The following is a 12,174-nucleotide window of genomic DNA, read 5'->3' on the forward strand; positions in this document are numbered from 1 at the left end:
AAAATAACATACTGTAATTATAGTTAATTACACTTTGAAATAAAATGAAAGGGTGACTCTGAAATAGCATTTGCAATTTTGGAAAAAAGAGGAAAACAGTGCTGAAAATGCTGGGAGAGGTATGGCCAACTTTTTATAAATGAATTATCTCTGGTACTAAGGGTGCAGAAATCAAGCTGTGGTGGAAAGTTTGATCTGTGAGAACAAATGGCAAAGTCTTCATGAGCCACCTGTAAAATGGAAGTTCCCATTTAGGGACATTTTTGGGGATGGAGTCTTCCAGCAGTCCGTCATTCTTGTGGCACTGTGGCAATGATTGCTTGAACTGGAGCAGCCTAATAATCAACTGGAGCCAAATGAGTCTAATAACTGCAATTGCATAATGCTTGGCAGTTAACAGTGGTCTTCATATTTTAATGTGCTTTCTGTTCTTCTCTATACTATATTCAGCTTTCTAATAGGATCCACCTGTAATAATAATAACAATAATAACATTTTATCAGGACACCTTACCTTGTCCTTACAACTTACACAAGTGGTTTAATACCAAAGAGAGCTGCTCCCTCTGTGTCACACCAAACACAAACCTCCAACACATTTTCACATGCTGTAAGTCTGCAATATCAAAGGGATGGTACAGGTGACAAGACACAAATAAGTCCTGAGGAAGCTGGATGAAGCAAAAAAGCTTCTGGAAGCAAATAGAGGTCTGCCACCATCAACAGGACAGTACACCCAGTTCATTAGGCAGAGCGAGTGAACTGAAGGCACTACATCAAGAATTCCAACACAAATCCTAGTACCTGGCAAAGAGTGAAAGATGAGAGTCAACCTCAGAAAACAACTCCAGTTTCCCCAGATGATTGCCACATCCTATCTGTGGTCAGACATAGAGGTATGGTAGATTATTGCCAAAACACTGCTCCTCATTGAGCTGACCATCCCATTGAGCAGGGACAGGACTATGAGCTGGCTGGTGAGTGCATGGAAGCCAGGTGGAGATCCATCACTTGTGCTGTTGAGGTAGGATGGCGTGGGTTCATCAGTTTGTCAATGTGCCACCTGCTCAAAGGCACTTGGGATATAGGTACTAAGTGACAGAGAGTGGGAAGAGAACTGGTAGAAAAGGCAGAGAAGGATAGCTTTTGGTTGTGGCTCAGGAGGAAAGATAGGGGCTGGGGTGCTAACATCTGACCCAAAGACAAGCTGCGGGTTGGCAAGGAGAAGTTAATGCCACCTCTTTGCCGCAAGGAGATGTACCGGGATAAGGAGCAAAATATCTATGAATGGTGATCATGTAGCTGGCCAAAAGGCACCATTGAAGGAGCACCAGGCTGAGATGCCAAGCAGGTGATAGCACACCTACCTGTAACAGATACTGTTGCAATCTTACCTTTTTTAAAAGGATATTTCTCAGAGCAGGACTGTTGAACAACCAAGCAAGTGAAATAAACTGTTAATTATGGACACACATTGTCATTTCAAGACCAAAGTTTAAAAAGATGACTGAAGCAGTTGACCAGGGTATATGTTGTGGAGACCAGCCTTGACACAGACAGGCAAACACCAATGGTTCAGTCACCACCACATGTTTATTTACAATATTTACAAAAATCAGTCCCACACACAACCCAGTGCCCCTGCACCACACACCCTCAGTCCAGGCTTCTCACAATCCTGTCCTCTCTTCGCCGCCTCCACTCCTCTCTTCCGAGCTTCATCCTCTTCCACCCGACTCTAGATGATAATTGCAGGGAGGCGGCCCCTTTTTTTTCCCACCCGGACGTGCTCCAAGTGCGTCCTGATGAGCTTCACTCCGGGTGCCCCTGGTAATACTTCCGCCAGCATCTCCGGGTGTGGCGGAAGTGCTGACATCCAGGGCTTCAGAGTCTTCAGGGCACCCCCTGGCGGTGGCCACGGGCCCCTATAGAGTTGAGCTTCCATACTCAATTCCTGTGGCCCCCACACAAACCAGGATGGCTGCCCTCTTGTGGTCCAGGGAAGGCATAGTCCATCTCCCAGTCCTTCTCGGCGTCCCGGCTGGGCATAGCCCCCAGCTGCCCACCACAGTGTCAGGAAGGGAACCCAGGGTAAAAAGAGAAACTGATAACCGAGGAGGAAGTTGTTCATACTGGTGCTCAGACTGAGGGGAGAATTCCTACTTTCCTGACAAACCTTGAAAAGACAGTAGACATCATGGATAACACCTTCTGGCCTTTCGACAACACAGAGCTCAGGAAAAGGGAACTAGACTACTAGACAGCAGTGCCCTGCTGTATACCCACTCTCCAGCCTTTGGGTTGCCTAAACTATACACGGGTACAAATACACCAGGAACCTGCTAAAGGGAGCACTGGAGTGCTTATTAAAATTTACAGAACCAACGCTAAGCTGTCGCCATTGTAAAACTACCTTGTGCCCAGAGCCTTACTGATTGTAAAGTATGGAGGGTGAGCTAGGGGCAAACATGTGAGTGGCAGAAGGCAGAGAAGCAAAGGAATAAGAGAGGAATGGGAGGAGAGATGAGAGAGTATTATGTCCACTACTGTTGTGAGAATCTGTTTCCTCCAAGTGTACCTTTGAATGAGTAATTTGCTTTGATCTGTTTGGTATATCATTGAAGTATTTAAAATCCATAGCGAAACACTCAAGATAGCTACATGCAGTAAACTGTTATGATGTGAGAATGTTTCTTCCTGGTACACCTTCCATGTAGATCTAATTTGTGCAGCCTCTTCCTAATGGCAAACACATATCACCAGCAGTGGCAAGAGCTACTTGTAGGTCCTGTGATAAAATTCTAGGCTTCTTAGAGATTTCTTTTAGCATCTTGGGTTCAGTTTTCAGGCATTACTTGCTGGGATGGCCCAGGCAAGTTGGTAATTGTTTGAAATCTTCTCTGCATGTGCATGATCTCCCAGGCTGTGACCCGACATTTGCACGATAGACATACGCGTGCCGACAAAATAGCACCGATTAAAACGCGCCGTCAAAATCGCCCCAACAAAATCGCGAAAGTTTCATTAAACATTAATTACTAGTTTAAAACATATATAATAATGTTTATTTTAGAAGTCAATATTATGAGACGCAGCATGCCATCAGCACGGCACGCAGATAGTCCTTAAGATCACGCCCTGCATATGTAGGAAGAATTGCAGCAAGGGCGTCCCACTCTCTTGGCCTCTCTCGCGATTTTGTCGGTGCGCATTTCTCAAAAACCAGTTAGCGGATTTGTCGGCGCTCATTTGTTCGTCGCGGTTTTATCAGGGCGCATATGTCACGCTTTTGTCGGTGAACCCTCCCTGGCAGTGCAATGGTTGATTTTCAATCGTTTGGAGATCATTGCAAATAAATTCCCATACTCATAGGCATCTCTAATCTTCTTTCTGGTGGCCTCACTTTAACAACAAAGAGCAAACTAAAGGACTGAGGTTTAAATAAAGCAGCATCAGACAAGATCCTCTCTAATGATGTTCTGATCATTAAAACCCAATTGTAATTTCTGGTGTTCGAGGTAGTGATAAATGGAGGGGAAAGCTTACTTTTTCCACATGTCAAATTAGCATTTATGTTTGTTTAAGTTATACAATCGACTAAAATATGAAAATGTGGAATAATTTTTGTTTTATTATTTCACCTTTATCTATAGATACTGTTTCAATGAAGATTAAATCTCAAGATGGTTTGCATATGTTAAGAAACATTTCATGGAGTTTACCTTTTGTTCACATTTGTATATTGTGACAAACACACACTTGTTTTATTAAGAACAACACTTTTTTACTCTCTTTCCTAATACTGGTAGCATTGTGCATTCAAGTAATGCAGACAACCACTACACACAGCAATATTTAAATTAAGCTTACCTCGTTTAGTCCTGATGCCAGAATGCATACACAAGGCAGCACATCAGCTAATGGTGGTAGACAAACTCAAAACCCCCTTCATAACTCCAATATAACACTCTCATTGACAAAAGTTACAGAGCTAAATTAAACACAACAACATGTTCTATACGCAACATCAAAGAAATTATAATTATAAGGTCAAATTTTAGCGTCCTGGGATGTCGAAAACATCTGTTGCTACAATATGATTACAACATTACATTGAGTTGGACGTTGCAGTTCCCAAGAACTTAAATGTCTGTACCACACTAACTGTAAACTTGTTTTGTATACAGTGATCCCTCGCTATATCGCGCTTCGACTTTCTCGGCTTCACTATCGCAGATTATATCTAAATATGTATCACAGATTTTTTGCTGGTTCGCGAATTTCTGCGGACAATGGGTCTTTTAATTTATGGTACATGCTTCCTCAGTTGCTTTGCCCAGTTAATTTCATACAAGGGACACTATTGGCAGATGGCTGAGAAGCTACCCAATCAGAGCACGTATTACATATTAAATAAAATTCCTCAATGACATACGATATGCTTCCTGTGCGGCACTTAGTATACTTGAAAGCCCAAACAGCACATATTGATTTTTGATTGTTTGCTTGTCTCTCTCACTCTGTCTCTGACATTCTCTGCTCCTGATGGAGGGGGTGTGAGCAGAGGGGCTGTTTACACAGAGGCTGTTTGCCTAGAAGATACGGATACTCCTCCAAAAAATGCCGAAAGAATACCTTCACATTGCTGCCTTCCTTGCAGCTGCTTTGTCCGGCGGTGCCTCGCAAACTTAAAAGCCCTATTGATTTTTGATTGTTTGCTTTTCTCGCTCTCGCTCTCGCTCTCTCTCTGACATGCTCTGCTCCTGACGCATACTTTGAACAGGAAGATATGTTTGCATTCTTTTAATTGTGAGACGGAACTGTCATCTCTGTCTTGTCATGGAGCACAGTTTAAACTTTTGACTAAAGGGTGTTATTTCATGTCTAGAGGGCTCTAATGATGTTAGAAAATGTATTCAGAAGGTCGTAAACAGGTTTTCTATGCTCTAACTGTGAAAATATTCGATTTATAAATAAAGAATCCTACTTTGCGGAAATTCATTTATCACGGCAGAGTCTGGAACGGATTAACCGCGATAAACGATGGTTGAGTGTACTGGGGGAGTGGAGACCTTTTTATGACGGTCAACGATACTTTCAAATAAAAAATGTGTTGGGCTCAGAATGTTGGTTTTTTTTTTTAGCATATTGGGATATCAGACGGTCCATCTCACTCCTATACACTTTTCGCTTTGCCATTGGTGGTGAGAATATTGAGAGTTACCTATCAGCAAATTTGAGAATTTTGAGTAAGAGTTCTGTAGAGATGCAGTCATTGGCATACAGAGAAGACAACAGAGGGGACAGCACACCACTCTGAGGAGCTGGAAGAGCCCATCCATACATAATGCTTCCTGTTTGTTAGGACATTTGAGATTCACTGACAAAACGCTGGAGGAAGTCTTTAGTGGAATGATTTCAAAAAGAAGAAGCCAGAGTACATGTGCCAGAGCAGAGTGGATGCCTTTTGTTAATAACATCCTCTACTGATATGTGACCAACCTGTTAAGGGAGACCCAGAGAGACAGCCAGGTTTTGGTTCCTTTTATTTTGCATGCCTTTATGATCAGCTGTATCTGTGTGCTCTATGTGCCTAATAAATTTCACATTTTTATCCTGTTTGTCCTTCTTCACTTTATTCTGGCTAAGAGCGGGCATGACAAGAGCACCCCCTAGTGTTCAGAGGCATTCAGTGCACTGTAGTCAAAGTGCTCTGCATTTATGCAAATCAATCAGGTGATCAGCCTCTCTGAGTTTTTACTACTATAACACCCAGAACGGTCCTCCTACAAATGTCACCATCATACTTTCTGCTGATCACGTCCAATGGAAAAACCTAAGACAAGTGACAGACAAGCAGAATGCCTTGATACGAATAGCACTTGTTTCAATTGCATTTGATTTGAGGTTAGTGTTTATAGATTGAAAACAGTTTCTGGTAACAAAATCAGTCAAATCAGAAATCAGCAAATTTTGTTAGTTTTTATGGGTCCATTCCTCTTTTTCCTGACCAGATTTAACTAATCTTAATGAGTATAGTGTGTGTGGGTGGCATAGTTGCACATTGGTATTCTCCCCGAAGAATGGAAGAGAACCAGGAGATGAAACATAGTCGAAACCCAAAGGATTACATACATACATTACGACTGTTAACCAGAAATCAAAATCAAAGGGAAAACAGAGGGACTGAAAACCAGAAATTCAGGAGAGAAATTTCAATTGTGTTTGATTGTGTTTACATCCAAATCACTGATTCTGAGTGATTGAATTCACAAGAATTTAATGTATTCCATGTGTCTGTGGTTCTTTGGGTGAAGAAAGCTTCCTAAAGATTTTGAAAAATATTCTCTTAACTGTCCCCGTGTTCTTGATAAACTCATTTTAAAGTCACAGTCTTGATCCACTGGACTATAATCTCCTTTTACTTAAACTGTAAAGGCTCAGCTCCTTTAATCTTTCCTCATAATTCATCCCCTGCAGTCTTGGAATCAGCCTAGTCACTCTTTTCTGGACCTTTTTCTAGTGCTGCTATGTCCTTTTTATAGCCTGGAGACCAAAACTGCCCCCAGTACTCCAGATGCGGCCTCACCAGTGTGTTATAAAGACTGAGCAGAACCTCCTGTGACTTGTACTGCACACATCAAGGCGCTATATAACCTGACATTCTGTTAACCTTCTTAATGGCTTCTGAACACTGTCTGGAGGTTGATAGTGTTGAGTACATGAGAACTCCTAAATAATTTTCATAAGGTGTTCTTTTGATTTTCAGACCTCCCATTGTGTATTCAAACCTATCATTTTTAATCCTACATATAATACTTTACATTTACTTACATTAAATGTTATCTGCCACAGATCTACCACGCTATCTAGTGATCTGAAACATAAAGTGGACTCCTTCGGTACTGTCTACTGCTAGTTTGACTTTGTGTTGAATAAGCGGTTGCTTACAGAGTCCCAAATGAGGCACCCTACTTGCATTGTGAGGGAGCCATGTGGTGCAGTTCACCAAGGGTGATCTGGCTCACAGCTGGACAAGGTCAAGGGGACACCCACATAACACCTGGCTGTGGCAGATGGATGGTCATCTGCACTGGACTGCATGTCTGCCTTGGGGATTGCAAACCTGGATCTCAAGCTGTTTTGTCATATGCGGCAATACGCTGTACCAGTGCATGCTCCCTAACCTGACCTGACCTGCTACAAATCTGCCGAATACTGCATGCTGCCCAAGTCCCTTTGTAATGATTTCTGATTATCTGCCAATCCACCTATCTTGGTATCATCTGCAAAATTAACTGGCTTGTTTTTTAAATTCCTATCCATATCATTAATATATAGCACAGCACTGACCCCTATGGGATAACACTGTTAATGTCAGCCAATTCTGATAATGTTCCCTGCACAATCACTCTCTGCTTTCTGTGTCTGAGACAATTTTGTACCCATCTATACATCACATCCTAAACTCCCGCTTCTTTTAGACCAATGCCCAACCTCTCATGTGGCACCTTATCAAATACTTTCTGAAAGTCAAGATAAAAAATATTATGTGCACCACTCTGGTCACATCCTTTTGTTGCTTCCTCATAGGATTTCAGCACGTTAGCAAAAAACGACCTTCTTCTTCTGAACCCATGCTGACTGTTCATTTTAACTCCAGTTCTTGCCATGTGCTGCTCAATCTTTTCCTTAATAATTCCTTCCATTAATAATTCCATTCCAATAATCCCACCTTTGATGCACATTAAGGGCGGCACAGTGGCGCAGTGGTAGCACTGCTGGCTCGGAGTAATGAGACCTGGGTTTGATTCCTGGGTCCTCCCTGCGTGGAGTTTGCATGTTCTCCCCGTGTCTGCATGGGTTTACTCCCACAGTCCAAAGACATGCAGGTTAGGTGTATTGGCGATCTTAAATTGTCTCTAGTGTGTGGGGGTGTGTGCCCTGCGGTGGGCTGACATTCTGCCTGGAATTTGTTCCTGCCATGCGCCCTGTGTTGGCTGGGATTGGCTCCAGCGGACCCCCGTGACCCTGTAGTTAGGATATAAGGGTTTGTAGAATGACAGACTGACTGCACATTAAGCTTATTAACCTACAGTTGCTTGGGTCTGCCTAAACTAGAATAAGACAGTTGTATAATAAATAATATCTTAATATAGTCTAACATTCTCAAACCTGCTTAATCAAGTTCAGGTTTATGAGTTGATATATATAATATAAATGTGTGTTGAACCTTTATTTGACACATTTTGCAGAAATTCCCAGTTTGTCGATTCTGTTTTGCTCCAAAATTTGGTTGGTGCCCCCATCCTGAGCAGCACTGGGTATTTCTAATTTTGTTTGTCTGGTATGCAAATCCACATCATTGAACCTATCACCACCAAATTGTGCTCAGATTCCCCATTTGTATCTTGGAACAACTTTGGTTATTTTTTATTCTGAAATTTATCAGGTGCGCCCATCCCAGACAACCTCTGCTAGTTCTATTATGTTATAATGCAGTATGGTAAAACAGTAGAGTTACTGCCTCACACATCTAGTGTGCTGGGAGCCAAGCTCACTCCTTTTCACTGATTTATGTCATTTTCAAGTTTTTCTGTCTGTATGAGTTTTCATTTGGATGCTCTGGTTTTTATTCCACATACACTAAGTTGGACAGGATAAGTAAACTAGTCAATTCCAAATTTTCCCTATGTAAGAAAGTGCATGAATGGACTCTAATAGACTGGTGTTCCTTTCCAAGATGATTTATGACATGATCCCAAATTAGATTAAGTAGATGAATAGATTAGATTAATAGACTATTCTATTACAGTCTTAGTGTTTTAATGCAAAATTTGCCATTTTTCCAAATTGCAAATGCAGGGCTGCATGTTAGATTAATAGAAATTCTGAACTGGATAGGCATCAGCCCCGAGACTCAGAACTGGATTAAGCAAATCAGAGAATTAGGTAGGCATAATATAATTAAATTTAAGAGGCATTGGAGGACCCTAAACTACAGTTATAACTACAGCGACACAAGTCCCTGTTTCAAATGAAAGGTTTATTGCAAGAAATTATCTTAATAAGGGATTATTTGTAATAATAACCCCAGCACAAGCACAATCACAATTCTCTTCTACTTTCCTACGCACCTCCCAGGTGAACTTTGTCCATCTTCCACCTAAACTCTGCCTTGCCTGGATGTGACAGAGCAGCTCCTTTTATCTGCTTCTTGGTCATACACAAGTAAGAGATCATGGACCCTTGCAGCACTCCCAGATCCCAATTGGGCAACCCTATGGCACTACAATCCCAGCATACCCTGCGGGTAACCATATGGGTACCATACCCAAGAGATGCTTCCATCTAGCATGTTGGTGAAGTAAACATTTCACTACATGTTGTACTTGTATAACTGTGCATGTGAAAAATAAAGAATCTTGAATCTAAACAGTCAGTGGCCACCTGATCAAGTAAGCATCTTCAGTACCCCTCTGCTGGGATGCCAGTGTGTTTCCATCAATATTGGCATCCTTTGCCAAGCTCCTACTTGAGGCAGGGAACATACTGCCTTCCTTCTCTCTTACTTATTATTATGCCCTCTTGGTCAGGGACTGGTACCCACCCTGACATATGGCATTAGCCCATGCACGTTGTCCATGATGTTAGATAAATAGATTTAAAAGGCATTACAGTATATGATAGATAGATAGATAGATAGATAGATAGATAGATAGATAGATAGATAGATAGATAGATAGATAGATAGATAGATAGATAGATAGATAGATAGATAGATAGATAGATAGATAGTGTCAGGGATGCCAGGGGCCATGAAAAGGCAGGGACGACATGAAGGACCGGATGTGGGGGTTGCCTTCTGGGTTGCTCTGGGGGCCACGGGTACAGGGTAAGGAAGCTCCAACCTGTAGGGGCCCGTGGTCTCTGCCAGGAGGCGCCCCAATGCCTTGGGGACATGTTACCCCAGCACTTCCGCCACACCAGGAAGTGCTGGGGGGAAGCTTTATGACGGCGCCCGGAGAGCAGCCGGGAGGACAGCCGGCACTTCCGCCACGCTGGGGCGTGGCCAGAAGAGGAATGTCGGGAACACCTGGTGCTCATCCGGGAACCATATAAAAGGGGCCGTCTCCATTCATTCGAGGCTAGAGTCGGGTGGAAGAAGGACGAAGCAGAAGAGAGTGGAGGCGGCCCGAAGACAAGGCATTGTGGCCAGGACTGTGTTTGGGGTTTGTTTTGTGCACTAATTCGGGTCTTAGTGACCATAATTTGGGTCTGTGTGACCATTGATACTTTTGTAAATATTGTAAATAAACGTGTTTGTGGGTGACATGAATGTGTCTGCCTGTCTGTGTCCGAGTCAACTTCCACAATAGATAGAGATAGGTAGATAGATAGATAGATAGATAGATAGATATATGTGAAAGGCACTATATAATAGATAGATAGATAGATAGATAGATAGATAGATAGATAGATAGATAGATAGATAGATAGATAGATAGATAGATAGATTCTAAAGATGGACATTTAGAGTTTTACAGATGGTCAACAAAAAATCTCTCTATTATATAAAAAAACTTGGGACGAGACAAGACCTGTTCAGAGAGATGAGACGTGACTTTTTCAGAGAGATACTTCCACATCCCGTAAGATGAAAGTTTGTGTCATGAAATCTAATCACTAGTCAAGACAAAGACTAGTTGACAAAGTAGAACGTCGTAAAGAATTCAAAAACGTTGACGCGATAAACATGCAGAGCAGGTTAGAGATAATGGAAGTAGGAAAATTCAAAGGTCTCAAAGGGAGCGGGACCCCCAATAGGAGCAGAGGATGTCTGGGGGGGAAGAAGGACAAGGCAGTGAGAGAAAAGGACAGCTGCTATACAGGCTTTTAAACATTCGAAGCGCCGCACGAGATGCAGATCACTCGGTAAGCCAGCAGCTGATTGAGCAAAGAGGAGGTAAAAAAAAAAAAAATTGTTTCCCATTGTATCACCATTTAAGAGGGGTTTTGGAGGAGCAACCATGTCTCCTTGGGGTGCGTTCAGCCCCCTTCTTCACAATGGCGTGTGGCACAGGCTGTTTTGGTTGGTGAACGAAGCAATCAGGGGGTGAAACCCCCCATTATAATAACAAAAGAAGAAGAAAATTTCTGGCAGAACTTGAGGTAAGAGAGCACTCATAATGAGGTATTATAAATGTGGTTTTGCCGTAGGTATGAAGGAGCATTTCTTGACATGGTTCTGTTTAATAATTCATTGGATAAAATGCTTAATGATAGTGTGTCACAGAAAGGATGTGCAGCATTATTCATAATGACCATAGGTTTGGTCTTCATTTGCTCCACTTCACTATTATCTCCTAAGACCATCCCATAAATGTGCATACTTTTTTTTAATTAACTTGTTTTGTTGGGTCACTACCAACATTAAAGGGGCATAGTCTCTCAAGGAAGAAGAGCCTGCTCTGGCCTTTCTTCTACAGTTCCTCTGTGTCCAGCCTGATGTTGAGGTGGAGCAGTGCACCACCTCTACATCCACTACCTGAAGAGTGACGGACTATAATAGATAATGGTTCATTTGTCCACAAGGTGAAATGAAGACTGTACAGAATCTCTCACAAAATTTTAAATATTGTATTAAACAATACCCCCCCCCACCACCACACACACACACAACTGAACTTCATGAACTGAAGTGTTACTGGTAGGTCCAAAATCCCAACTTTCTAAGGCATCCAGTTTCTGTTTTTCTATTTGATGGTACACTTGTCAAACCTGCTCCTGTTGTCAGAAATCTTGGTGTTTTGTTTGATTCATCACTTAACTTTGAGCTACACATTAGGTCTCTTTCCAAAATTTCATTCTATCATCTCCATATCATTGCCCGCCTCCGTCCATTTCTGTCCTTTAATAATGCTCAAACTCTGGTTAATTGTTTCATAATGTCTTGTATTGATTACTGTAATTCCCTCTTCATTGGTCTCTCTGCAAAATCTATACAGAGGCTACAGTACATTCAGAACTCCGCAGCCACACAAAGCGTTTTTCTCACATCTCCCCTGTTCTCTCTCTCTCAGCTTCACTAGTTACCGGTTCCATCAAGGATTCAATTCAAGATTCTGCTTCTCACTTCAAAGCCCTACATAACCTTGCCTCGCTCTACCTCACT

The sequence above is a fragment of the Polypterus senegalus genome, chromosome 3 (genome assembly GCF_016835505.1).
Source record: "Polypterus senegalus isolate Bchr_013 chromosome 3, ASM1683550v1, whole genome shotgun sequence".
Lineage (NCBI taxonomy): Eukaryota > Metazoa > Chordata > Cladistia > Polypteriformes > Polypteridae > Polypterus > Polypterus senegalus.